Source organism: Lactuca serriola, chromosome 9, assembly GCF_051521515.1.
Source record: "Lactuca serriola cultivar US96UC23 chromosome 9, Lser_US96UC23_V15, whole genome shotgun sequence".
NCBI lineage: Eukaryota > Viridiplantae > Streptophyta > Magnoliopsida > Asterales > Asteraceae > Lactuca > Lactuca serriola.
The window spans coordinates 200,966,965-200,981,336 of record NC_136416.1 but is presented as its reverse complement, the minus strand read 5'-3'; the positions used below and the strand labels follow the sequence as shown (position 1 = coordinate 200,981,336).

Genomic DNA, 14,372 nt, shown 5'->3' with positions numbered 1-14,372 from the left:
TTTACTTTATTTTTATACAAAATAAATAAAAATGTACTACATGTTTCTTTAATTTTACAACATATGCAATATATTTTTAAACTGTAGTTAATTTATGTTTAGGTACGAATTTTTTCAATTAAGATATGATGCTAGAGGTAGACGCGGGTTTACAACGTTGCAGAAATGTGTTGCGGCCATTCGTTTGATGGTTATGGGGGAGTCACCCGACACCATGGACGACTATATGAGAATGTCCGAAAGAACCGCAAGAGAGAGTTTGTATACATTGTCAAGGGGTGTTGTTGAAACTTTTGGTGACGTGTATTTGCGGAAACCTTCGTTGCATGATTTGCAAGAATTGTATGCGACGCATGAAGAACGCCATGGGTTTCCCGGAATGATCGGAAGCATTGATTGCACACACTAGAAATGGAAAAATTATCCGGTAGCATGGAAAGGGCAATACGCAAGTGGTCATCACGGATCACCTTCTTTGGTGTTAGAGGTTGTCGCTTCTCAAGATTTATGGATTTGGCATGCATTTTTTGGGGTTGCGGGTTCCAACAACGACGTCAACGTTCTTGATCAGTCGCCAATATTCGACGATCTTTTGAATGGAAAAGCCCCGGATGCTCCTTTCACGGTGAATGGAAATGAATACAAATATGGGTATTACCTTACAGATGGAATATATCCTCAGTATTCCACATTCGTGAAGGCATTCCGCCACCCGGTTGAAGAATGAGACAATTTTTTTAAGAGAAGACAAGAAGGAACACGTAAGAATGTGGAACGTGCTTTTGGAGTGCTGAAGGCGAAGTGGCATATAGTCGAACATGCAACACGACCATTGGATTTAGAAACTTTACGATATATCATGTATGCATGTATGATAATGCATAACATGGTAGTAGAATATAAAGGGCGAAATATTGCACACTATATCCCAACGGAGCCCAGACACGTTCAGTTTTAACCAGGAACAGCAGATTATTTGCATCGCGTTGTTGACATTCAGGACGCAAATAAACACAGACAACTTCGAGAGAACTTGGCGGATCATATCTTTTATGGTAACAATAACGATAACGAATAGCGTTGTATTTTTTTTTTTTTTTGAATTTGGATGTTATTTCTTTTTTTTTGTTTTGTTTTTGGATATTATGTGTAATTTAGTTTTTATGTTAGTTTTAATTTTTAGAAATTTTTAATTGTTTTTTATACTTTTTAAACATTATGTTTTATTTATTTTTAATTTAAAAAATATTTGTCTCAATTTTAAAAAAATCGAAATAAATAAAATAAATTATAAAATAAAAAAAAAAAAAATTGGTGTCATAACAAGATATAACAAGTTGCTCATTTCCTCACTTGGTGTTATAACACCATTGATAATATGGCATGTGATGTGACATCAAAATAATGTTGCATCTAGTTGCCCACAACCTTATGGTGTAAGTATTATTTGATGGTGTAAGTATTATTTGATGACTTTGAAGTTGTCAGATTGTTTAACGTGCACATAGAGTGTGAATTTCATACATGGTACCATCCAAGATCATTCTTAGATCACAAAGTACAAGCAATCAATAGTTAATGTACAGCCAAAATTCCTCACCATCACGTTTTCTTTCCCTCTCATACAAGCTTACACTTACATAATATTTATACATACATACACAAATACATACCAAATCCAAAAAAATAAAAAAATACTTTGCTTAAATCTCAACTAAACTACATGAATCATTGTACCCAAAACATTGGTTGCAAACCACCCAAAAGGTACACAAATCATAGGGATTTATTTTACAGCAAATTTGTAAGTTTCTTTCACTCTATCGTTTGCAATAGGAAAGAAGAGGTATACTGGTAATCATCATCAACCATACCAGCCTCCTCCCTTCTTTCTTCGACAAATAGCGACCACGAACACCCCTCCTCTCCATTTGTTCCATCGACTGAACCACCTAAACACCCCCTTGAAGATCGCCAATCTGTTTTTGCCTCTCTCCCTATCAAACATCAAAACCAAACACCATTTCCTTCAATTGATTTCTGTCAAAAAGAAGAAGAAGAAGAAGAAGAAGAAGAAGAAGAACAGGGGAGCTGCTGAAGCAGCCCCATCCACGCACCTGTCACCACCGATCGTAAATAGCCCCATCGCACCACCCTTCTCCGCTTGTACTGTCGTCGGATGCCTCACCGGAGATTCTTTCGTCGTTTGATTGCTCCATTGGAGCAGCTAACCTCGCATCTCATCGCTGCACCCACTGACACCGATGAAACACTATTCTGGCCTCACCCTCGTACCTTCTCTTTTCTCCTATCGAGCAGCGGCCATCGAAGCCTCGGTTGTGCCGTTTTTGCTGCTCGCATCGCTCCAGGCAGACCGATTCCCTTTCCCCCTTCGCACATCACCATCGGAGCAGGAAGAAAGCTTCGCTGCTTTTTCCCATCTTCGTTCTTCGGCCTCGTCAACCCCTGGAGACGACCTCCTTCTAGAAATCGATCAACCAAATGCGATCCTTCGTACTCCCTTTTCCCTCTCTGCGTTCGTCCGCCTTCGTTCCTTGCCATCGTTGTATCCCGTTCATTTGACCGAGCAATAAGTGAGGACGGGGGCATATGAGCCCTAATTTCATTAAGTTTGGACAACTTAAACACAATCAGCCCCTGAACGAGATTCCTTTATATAAAAGCCCTAAATCATTTTGATTTTTCAAAATAAACATATTAAACCCCTCTGGTGAGCCCTTTTATTCAAAACGAGTTATTTCCCCAAAACTTTGGTATATTTTAAACAAAACAACCCCTCCATGGAGAGTTCTTAACAAAATTAGTATAATCATCAAACATTAATTCATTTTAAGCCATTTCAGTCTCTCCCTTTTATTTATTTTAACCAAATCAGTCCTATTTTGGTTAGTTAAATTACCCAACAACCCCCAATAGTTTAAATTCGTTACGAGACTGTTCCGAAAATATTTCAAGTTCATGAAACGTGACTTTGCGGTTTCTCATGTCAAGCTCCCCAAATATAAAAGCGAGTACATTACACTTTTACATACATACCAAACATATTCGGCTTTTACAAACTTTATACAATGAAATTCATTTTTCCTAGTCACTTAACCACAATTAAGTTAGGGATGAGATCTATTCACATACTTTTTAGTTAAGGGATTTTTAGTGAGACAAATATTCATTAGATGAGTCTAAACATTTAGCATACCCCCACTACTATAACTGTTAATCTTCGGAGCGAGATACATATGTATAGATCTATACGGGGTTGACATCCTCACCCACGGTTGCTTACTACAACCTCGACCGATCAATCAAAGAGAGTGATAAGTGTTTTCAGTTGTTACTAAAATGTCCAATGAAACATTGTAAAGGGGTACATTCAGTCACATGGCTCGGTTATAGGACTCACTATGAACATTAACTGGAATCTCTTTCTCTCTCTCTCTCTCTCTCTCTCTCTCTCTCTCTGTAACATCCGGAAACCTAGGTATATTAATTATATGTTTGATTTTGAAATTTATGGAATGACTCTACGAGTTGTGAGTCCAACTCGCCGAGTAGGGTCGAGTTGCCCGCGTGGAATTAATGAGTGGACTCGACGAGTTAGAGAGCTGACTCGCCGAGTAGGTGTTGGGCAGAGAAACCCTAATTTCTCGGGTTTAGGGCCTATATAAGGGAACTTATGCCCTATTTCTGCCTCACCAATTACCCTACACCCCAGAGAGAAAACCGTAATCGCCATTAGAGCTAGAAAGTGAGTGAGGAGCTAAGTTGGTGGTTGTTGGTGCATTATTTGAAGAAGAAGTGAAGAGTATTGAGGTTGGGGCAAGAGGAGGCTTTGGATCCACAGATTCAGCAGTGTTTGCTTGAGCTAAATATGTCGACTTTCTCACCTTCTAGGGAGATCTTAATATGGGAGTTTTCTGGGGTTTTCTTCTATTGCTTAGAGTCATTGAGCCTTTTGTGTATGATTTGAGGTTGAAACCTCAGATCTGAAGAGTGGAGGATCTTGAGAGCACAAAGACCTAAACTTTATTGAGCTAGAGACTAGACTTTGAGCACCTAACCCTTTGTAAGGCTTTGTATTGGCATTTTTGGGCTTATATGTCATGCATGAGCGTAAAGGTCGAGACTTTACGCGACTTTTGTGCCTTTAAGGACTAGATTTAGAGTCTAGTGCAGTAGATCTTACCTTGGACGTCTGAATAAGAAATCAGGTTGAGAAGACTCGCCGACTCCATGAGCTGACTCGACGAGTCAATGAGGGTTTGTCCCGATGTTCACGGCCATGTGATAACTCGACGAGTTGGGAGCCAACTCGACGAGCTAACCCAACCTCCACGAGACTTCTAAGGAAAACGAGGGGACTCGACGAGTCACATGGGTGCACTCGGCGAGTCAGGTCAAATATGGACTGTTTACTTGAGTTTGACTGCTGTTGACTTTATGGTTTGGTCAACATGAGTAATGGAGACCATGGAAGGATAAAATGGTCTTTTAACCATTCCAATAGTTAGAGAGAGGGCGAGAACAACCTTTGGTGTAATTGAGTATGATTAGAGTATTAACTAGAGATAATTATTTTATGTGTTAGGTGGAGGCTAGTTCGAGATTCCGTGTTCGAGATTACACTTGCTAGATTACGAGGTGAGTCTTCTCACTATACTATGAGTGGTGATCTATGTGTGACCAGAGTATCTTATGTGCTTATATTGAGTGTTGTTATATCCTGAATTATGTCTTTGTGATTATTGATTTATATTATGTTGAGCTTACAGAGTTAGGACTGGAGGGTCCATCGGAGTTGTGGGACCGAAGGGTTCCACTGAGACACATTGACCGGAGGGTCTTACAGTGATATAGCCTTGAGAGGATAATGAGTTGTGTGTGTGCTATTTTGGGGAACTCACTAAGCTTCGTGCTTACCATGTTATGTGATTATGTGTTTCAGATTTTTATCAGAATCATGGGAAGGCGCCGGCTTGATTGTACACTGTAACACTTGTGTTTCTAGCCTAGGCATTTATATTGAGTTGATAGTCTAGGTTAGCCTTTGTAACTCATTTTGAAGAAACGAAAAGGAATTATGTGAATATTATGTGAATTATGTGTTTTATGCTTAATTATTAGCGTTTAATTAATTAAGAATAAAAATAAGCGTCAAAATTAAAGTATGAGATAAGCCCGATATCTTTACATAAAATTGTAGTGGTCGAAACAAGGATTTCGGGGATATAAACAATACCAAAATCCGAGTTATAACGAAGAAGTTATGACCTGTCGAAGTTTCGCGACAAAACCGGCACGGTGCTGAATGTCGTAAAAAGTGAGTTTTTGATAAATTACTTTTTAGCCTTATTAATCTAAACGAAAGTCGTAGTATTCATCAAACCAAGAAGTTCGATAAAAAGAACGCCCAAATCTGACTTCGTATGAGGAAGTTATGATTTTTCGAAGTTTCGGCTTAGCAGTAGATAGCTAAAAACTCGAATTTTAGATCGAGGGATTTTTAGCCGACACAACCTAAACGAGAATCGAAGGTCTCGCCATTAGGAGCACAACGGTAAAAAGTATGACAAAAACGGACGTCGGATGAAGAAGTTATGAATTTTTAACGGATTTCCTGTCCCGGTTTGTTAAAAATAATAATATAAAATTTAAAGTCAAAATTAGCCGACGAAGTCTAAATGGAAGTTGTAGAGCGTAATTTTAGCTACGCGTGCATATAAAGAACGTCAAAAATGGAGCTCGTATGCGAAAGTTATGAATTTTAGAAGATTTTGGCACAAAATTCGAGAAATTTCGCATAGATAAGCTTCACCCGGAAGTGTCACGTGTCCTCGCTTCGCATGTGCCACGTAACTGGAACCTGCTGAGTCACCGAAGCCACCTGGCAAGACGTGTTGCCTTCCCTCGCATGCGAGACTGCCCCGTGTCCTCTTGTGATTCGACCGAAGGGAGGCCCAATCCGAAGCTCGCAGCTGGACCGAGCCTCGCACCGCCTAGCTTCCGAACCTCGCATGTGGACCAGTATACCGCGGTCCAATCAGAGGCCGACACCGAGCCCTTCGCACATGCTACCCTCGTGAGAGCCTTCCATGCGAACCCTCGGATCTGTGAGGCGTGGCTCCTTCCCAGCCGTCCGATCAGAAGCTCTCCCCTATAAATACAAGGGTGCGAGACCTCCCGGGTAACTTTGAAAATTTGTCAATTTTAACCCCTAAACCCATATTTTCTTCATCTTAACATCCCGCAAAGCCCCGATATCGATTGTAAAGCCCGGAATACTCCACGAAGTACCCGAGAAGCCCGAAAATTTTATCTTTTCGGTTTCAAAGCCCGACTTTTGCAAAGCCCGGTATCTCAATAAAACTTCCGGCTGTATTAGAAACGATCGTTTTAGGAAACGAATTGCTGCCCGATTATCATCAAATCATGTGAGTGTATAGTCACTTTCATTTTACACATAGATATGAAGTATTTGCATTATAATACGTGCTATGTGTAAATAAATATTAATTGTTTATTTGAGGTAACTGTTGAGTTGATGTTTTATACAAGTTTTAAACTATATAAGTATTTTTGTCTACAAATATGTTGGGTAGAACATGGGTAGATAGTGATGTGTGATAAAATAAAATTGATGAGAGGCCTCGATGTGTTTTGAGATCCAGTCATCTAGCGGAGTTTGGATGACGACCACGGACTTTCTAGACAGTTCAGTGGGAAACATTAGTAGGTCCGCAACCTGTAGGTGTTAATGAACTGAGAGTGTTCATTCGTTGTACTCCATCCCCCTCACGGTTGCCTTTAGGACATGCATGGCTGAGGAAACCCCTTAGCAGTAGTGTCCATCCCGATGATATTCTTTAAGCTAGGTCCCTTGTGACAAGTGTTTAGGGACATAAAGTGAGGATAACGGGAACGGGTAATCAGGGTTATTGTTGATTGATGAACTTAGTAAGTTTATTATTATTGTGGGTTGAAAACCCTATATGCTCACCAGGCTCCCAAGCCTGACCCACTCAGCTTTTTATGTTACAGGTAGTGGACCCCGAGCATAGTGTAACAACGTAAAATTCCCGATTAAATTTTTAATTTTTACAACCACAAAATGTATATCATATCATAATTTCAAATCCGAAACAACAGTGTTTTCAAAACAAATTCCCAAGATCTCTCAAATGTGAACTCCATCGGTGTGAGTGTGTACGAGTCAAGCCGTCGCCTTCCCACGGTCCTCGCCGGTACCTGAGACATCAACACAACAACTGTAAGCATAATGCTTAGTGAGTTCCTCAAAATACCACATACCACAAATACGCCACTCGAGGCTAACCCGACCCTCCGGTCAAGATGTCTCAGCGGGACCCTCCAGTCCCGCAGCTCGTCGGACCCTCCGGTCCAGTCATAGCTCATTGGGCCCTCTGGCCCGGTCTGAATCGTTGGACCCTCCGGTCCGGTCTATATAGTCATACAGCATACAGATAACACATAGCATGTAATCTAAAATATAACACATAATCTCATACATAGCACATAAGACCCTCTGGTCAACTCAGAATACCACTCAAAGTAACGTATAGTGAGAAGACTCACCTCGTGGAAAGTCTAAGATCTCGCGTACTCGCTATCTCCCAAAATCCAACGATGACTCTACCTCGCCTAATCATAAAAATATCATTTTAATACTCAAGGACTTTCATAACAAAACTTTTACCCTTAACACCATTCCTTAGAGGGTAAAAGCCCATTTTACCCTTCCTTGACCCAAAGTCTTTATGTTGACCAAAACCCTAAAAGTAAACAAAATTCAACCTTATGAGTACGCGGGGCGTACATCGCTAACCCATGGATCGGGGTCTCCACCCAGTACGCTGCGCGTACTGGAAGTTACGCCCAGCGTAATCATCAGAATCTAACATACTCCATTTTTGGTCTTAATCGGTTAAGTCATTACTCCAACTTCTAGATCTGGCTCTGCTTATGCGTCTAAACCCATAAAGTCGAGACCTTTAAGCATTGGCATGGCTATAAAGGCTCCAATACTTCATAACATCACTATATTCCAACTCAAGGACCTAGATCTCATGCATGGTGCAATGTTCACGACCAAGATTACATTTTTATGAGTCTACAACTCAAATAGACCAGAAATACGAAGGATCTAAGCTTGTGGAGACCATTTGCTCAAAAGTCTCCACCTTTGGGACTAAAACCCTAGAAAATGGTACATGAAGCATATTACAAGAACTATAGGACAAGATCCGAGCTTTTTACCTTGAAATGAAGCCTCAACCTTTGCAAAGCTCAGATCTACACTTGAGTACCACTTATAGCCTTCCCAATGAGCTCCTCTTCTCCTTGCTACCTTGAAATGGCACCACCAAGCTTAGAATACTCACAAATGGCCTAAGAACGGTTGCACACTCTCTTTACGGTTTCTCTTTGAGGGATGGTGGCTGAGAAGTCGAGCCACACATTCCTTTTATAGACCTCCAAATGAATTAGGGTTTTTAGGTCTGGACCGGTTACGCCCCGCGTAACCTTGGGTACGCCCAGCGTACCTGAGGGTGAACGCGTCCAAATGAAGCGCATGAGTACGTGCAGCGTACTCCTTATACCCCCAGTGTACTCGCCTAACATGCAACCCTAAAATGAGAACATAACAAAGATGAAGGGATAAATAGAAGGGTACCTGGTTTTCGGGCTGTTACAATTCTCCCTCACTAGAACCAGACTTCGTCCCCGAAGTCTCATACCGAAAACAACTCCGGATACTGATCCCGCATCTCAGCCTCGGGCTCTCATGTCAGCTCGGACCCCTTCCGATGTTGCCACTGCACTTGTACCAAGGGTACTTCCTTGTTCCTCAGAACCTTAACCCTTCGATCCCTGATCGCCATTGGCCTCTCCACATAATTCAGGCCTGCATCCACCTGAATATCATCCAAAGGCACCACGGCCGACTCGTCGGCAATGCATTTCCTCAACTGAGAAACATGAAAGGTGTCGTGGATCTGTCCCAATTCAGCAGGTAGATCCAACTGGTAGGCTACCCTGCCTACCCTAGCAATTACCCTGAAGGGTCCATTGTATCGGGGTCCCAACTTGCCCCTCTTCCTGAATCGTATCAATCCTTTCCAAGGAGAGACCTTTAGGAGCACAAGGTCACCAACCTGAAACTCGAGCTCGGACCGACGCCTGTCCGCATATCTCTTCTGGCGACTTTGCGCGGTCAACAATCTCTGCCTGACCTGCTGTATCTGCTCGGTCGTCTAGAATACAATCTCTGTGCTACCGATTACCCGTTGCCCCACCTCTCCCCAGCAGATGGGGGTGCGGCACCTCCTCCCATACAACAGCTCAAAAGGTGGCATACCAATGCTCGAATGATGGCTGTTGTTGTACGAAAACTCTGCCAAGGGTAGATAGGTGTCCCAAATCCCTCCAAAATCCAAAACACATGCTCGGAGCATATCCTCAAGCGTCTGAATCGTCCGCTCGCTCTGTCCGTCCGTCTGCGGGTGGTATGCGGTACTGAAATGCAGCCTCGTACCTAACTCCTCGTGGAACTTCTTCCAAAATCTGGAAGTAAGTCGCACGTCTCGATCTGAAACAATCGACAACGGAACCCCATGCCGCGATACCACCTCCCTCACATACAACTCTGCCAACCTCTCAGCAGAAGAGCTCTCACTAATAGCAAGAAAATGAGCGCTCTTCGTCAACCTGTCCACAATCACCCAAATTGCATCGACTCCTCTCGCAGTCCTTGGCAATTTGGTGATAAAATCCATGGTAATCTGTTCCCACTTCCACTCGGGAATCTCCAACGGTTGCAGCTTACCATGCGGACGCTGGTGCTCGGCCTTAACTTGGCAACAAGCTAGGCACCTCTCGACGAACCAAGCAACATCCCTCTTCAGACAGGGCCACCAATACTCCTTCTTTATGTCCAAATACATCTTGGTAGCCCCGGGATGGATCGAGAACTTCGATCGATGTGCCTCCTCCATCAAAATGGTACGCGTCCCGCCCACAAACGGTACCCAAATCCGACCCTGAAACGTCATAAGCCCCCGACTATCGGTAACGAACTCCGACACCTGCCCAACGACCCGCTCCCGCTTTCGGTTCTCTGGTCTTGCAGCCTCAGCCTGGGCCCCTCGGATGGTGTCCATCACCGTCAACCTCGTACAAATGCCTCGGATCGGGGCGCTCTCCGACCTACGGCTCAAAGCGTCGGCTACGACATTAGCCTTGCCCGGGTGGTACAGGATCTCACAATCATAATCCTTCACCACATCTAACCATCTCCTCTGGCGCATATTCAGGTTTGGCTGATCCATCAAGTACTTTAAGCTCTTGTGGTCAGTGTATATCGTACACCGAACCCCATACAGATAGTGACGCTAGATCTTGAGGGCAAACACTACAGCCCCCAACTCCAGATCGTGGGTGAGATATCTCGTCTCATAAGGCGTCAATTGCCTCGACGCATACGCGATCACATGCCCTCTCTACATCAACACCGCTCCCATCCCCAATATCGAAGCATCACAATACACCACGAAATCCTCCATCCCTTCCGGTAGTGCGAGTACAGGAGCTTCGCACAATCTCTGAAGAAGGGTCTCAAACGAGGTTTGCTGCTCCGGCCCCCATGAGAAAGTAACACCCTTCCGGGTCAACTTGGTAAGTGGCACGGCGATCTTGGAGAAATCTCTAATAAATCTCCTATAGTAGCCTGCCAGCCCCAAGAAGCTCCTGATCTCCGTAGGTGACCTCGGCACCTCCCAACTCATCACAACCTCAATCTTGGCTGGGTCAACCAATATCCCATTCTGGTTAACGAGATGCCCTAAAAACTGGACTGCCTATAACCAGAAATCGCACTTGGAGAATTTGGCAAAGAGCCTCTCCGATCTCAGAATTTCGAGGAGCTCCCTCAAATGTTCCGCATGCTGCTCTCTGGTCCTCGAATACACCAGGATGTCATCAATGAAAATAATTACCAAACGATCCAACATCGGCCTACACACCCTGTTCATGAGATCCATGAACGCCGTTGGTGCATTGGTGAGCCCGAATGGCATCACCACGAACTCGTAATGCCCGTAACGAGTCCTAAATGCCGTCTTCTGGATATCCTCATCCCGAACTCTCATCTGGTGATATCCCGACCTCAAGTCAATCTTGGAGAACCAAGACGCCCCCTGCAACTGATCGAATAGATTGTCGATCCTCGGTAACGGATAACGGTTCTTGACCGTCAACTTGTTCAACTCCCGGTAATCAATGCACATTCGGTGTGAACCATCCTTTTTCTTGACAAAAAGGATCGGCACTCCCCAGGGAGAGCTACTAGGACAGATGAACCCTTTCCCCAACAGCTCTTGCAGCTGTGAGGATAACTCCTGCATCTCTGGCGGTGCTAGCCGATACGGCGCCTTAGCGATAGGCGCAGCCCCGGGAATCAAATCGATACGAAACTCCACCTGCCTCTCGGGAGGCACACCCGGCAACTCCTCGGGAAACATGTCCGGGAACTCACGCACTATCGGAACCTCATCCACTGAACTTGGCCTCCCAGCGGCCTCTCGTACATCTGTCACATAGGCTACGAACCCCTTGCAGCCCTGCTGCAAACTCCGCCTCGCTCTAGCGGCCGAACAGAAAACCGAACCACCATGAGTCCCCTCGCCGTAAACCGTCAGCGCTCCCCCACTAGGATCTCGGATCGTCACCAATTGACGTTCGCAATCTATGACAGCCCCGAAACGGCTCAACCAATCCATGCCTACTATGACACAAACATCCCCCATAGCGATCGGAATCAAATCAATCGGGAACTCCACCCCGAAGATCTCCAGCATGCATCCACGTATCACCTCGGTAGCACATACCTCACGCTCATCTGCTATGGAAACCCGCAAAAGTCGACTCAACGCCTCCCTCGGAATACTAATGTGCCGACTAAAAGCCAAAGATATGAAAGACCGACTCGCACCCGAGTCGAATAAAACCAATGCAGGTACATAACTCACAAGAAAAGTACCTACGCATAACATATAGCAATTACAATAGCATAAACTCAACATAAAATAGATAAAGATTACATACCCGCCACGACGTCAGGTGCTGCGTGGACCTCCTCCACAGTCAGCTGGAAGGCTCTCCCCTAGCTTTCGGTGCTTCGGCCTTCACTGGCCGAGTCTCAGCAGCTCGAACCGCAGGTGCAGATCCTTGCGCTGACCTCTAAAGCTGGGGGCACTCGTCCTTCCGATGGCCGGTCTGGTTGCAATGGAAGCAAACCGAGAACCCCTTCGGACAGTCCCTCGCAAAATGTCCTTCATTCCCGCATTTATAGCATACCCCTGTCTTGCACGACCCATCATGGCTCTTGCCGCACTTCCCACAAGTGCGGCCCCTCGAACTACCCATCCTCGAATCAACGGGCTTTGCCCGCTTGGCGGCCGGCTGCGACTGCGCCGGTCGTCGATCACCCCTCTGCAACTCAGTCTCCTCCCTCGCCTGTGTCTCAAGCTCGATCTCCCTCTTCCTGGCATTTGCCTGGAGCTCGGAAAATGTCTGGTAAGTCGAGTTCGCCACGAACTTGCGGATGTCCCTCCTCAAAATACTCAGATAACGGCTCATGCGAGCCTGCTCGGTGGACACCCATTCCGAGCAAAACAGCGCCCGCTCATGAAACATCCTCGTAATCATTGTCACCGACTCTGTCCCCTGCTTGAGGGTCAGAAACTCCTTAGCTAAACGTTCCCTCTCCACCTGTGGAACATACTCGTCACAAAACATCGCAGTAAACCTCTCCCAGGTCACTGCAGTCAGCTCAGTTGTAGAATAGCTCGTGGTCACAAACTTCCACCAGTCCTTCGCCCCCAAGCGAAGCTGGTTGAGTGTGAATCGCACCCTCAAGTGCTCTGGACACGAGCACGTATAAAAACACCCCTCCATGTCTGAGATCCACCTCATAGCGGCGACCGGGTCCTGCGTACCATCGAACTCTGGTGGTTTCGTGTTGCTGAACTCTCGGTACAACAATGAATCACCACCCTGGGGTCTTGCAGCAACAACAGTTGCTGTGGCTGCAACAACAGCAGCATCAGTCAAGGCATCATAACGCTCATCAAACATCTCGATCAGTGTGGTCTTAATAGAAACATCTCCGGAATCTCGGCTCTGATGGCAGCAGCCACCTCCTCATGGATGATCCGACGGATCTCCTCATCGCTCACCCCACTGCTCTCATCGCTCACCCCACTGCTCTCGGGGGTATGGCGTGTCCCGACCATGATCAACCTCCGAAATACAACATAAGAAATATCAGGGATACTCTCGAGTATACTCACACTCGATAACTCAAACATCCTCATTCCTGGTACCCCCAAGGATTCTTACTTGGACTGCGCACCAATCTGGTGTTTTCAATAGTACGGGCCCAATACTATTGTCCACATCGAATCAATATACAATCCAAGTCCTCCTCCTAGGATCCCAAGTCGTAAATACTATACTCTCGCTATGCATTGGCTACCCTCAGTAGACCTATCATGAGCTCCTCACTGCTACCCACTCACTCTCAAAGTATCTCATAGCAGTAGTAATCTCCTAGGCTTAGGCATCACAAATCAGGCCACTCTAGTCCTTATAGGAATACCTAGCCTCTCTATCATGCATAATATCTCATAACTCATAACATATAATGTAAGGGTATTTTGAGGTACTATCTTCGAACTATCCTCTGCTATGTTGATGTTTATATTGATTTAGGGCTTATTGAGCCCTTTTGTGGCTAGATCTCATGCATGGTGCAATGTTCACGACCAAGATTGCATTTTTATGAGTCTACAACTCAAATAGACCAGAAATACGAATGATCTAAGCTTATGGAGACCATTTGCTCAAAAGTCTCCACCTTTGGGACTAAAACCCTAGAAAATGGTACATGAAGCATATTACAAGAACTATAGGACAAGATCCGAGCTTTTTACCTTGAAATGAAGCCTCAACCTTTGCAAAGCTCAGATCTACACTTGAGTACCACTAGCTTCTAGCCTTCCCAATGAGCTCCTTTTCTCCTTGCTACCTTGAAATGGCACCACCAAGCTTAGAATACTCACAAATGGCCTAAGAACGGTTGCACACTCTCTTTAGGGTTTCTTTTTGAGGGATGGTGGCTGAGAAGTCGAGCCACACATTCCTTTTATAGCCCTCCAAATGAATTAGGGTTTTTAGGTCTGGACCGGTTACGCCCCGCGTAACCTTGGGTATCGCCCAGCATACCTGAGGGTGAACGCGTCCAAATGAAGCGCACGAGTACGCGCAGCGTACTCCTT

The 14,372-nt window shown here is 44.9% G+C and overlaps 1 long non-coding RNA gene across 1 annotated transcript; it reads right to left on the bottom strand.

Moving 5' to 3' along the window:
• Positions 1-1,507: 1,507 nt before the first annotated feature.
• LOC145074737 (uncharacterized) lies at positions 1,508-2,629 on the bottom strand. The gene is made up of 2 exons (XR_013692045.1): positions 2,118-2,629; positions 1,508-1,997 (listed from the first exon to the last, which is right to left on the bottom strand). It is a non-coding gene; the product is annotated as an uncharacterized LOC145074737 (long non-coding RNA).
• Positions 2,630-14,372: the final 11,743 nt, after the last annotated feature.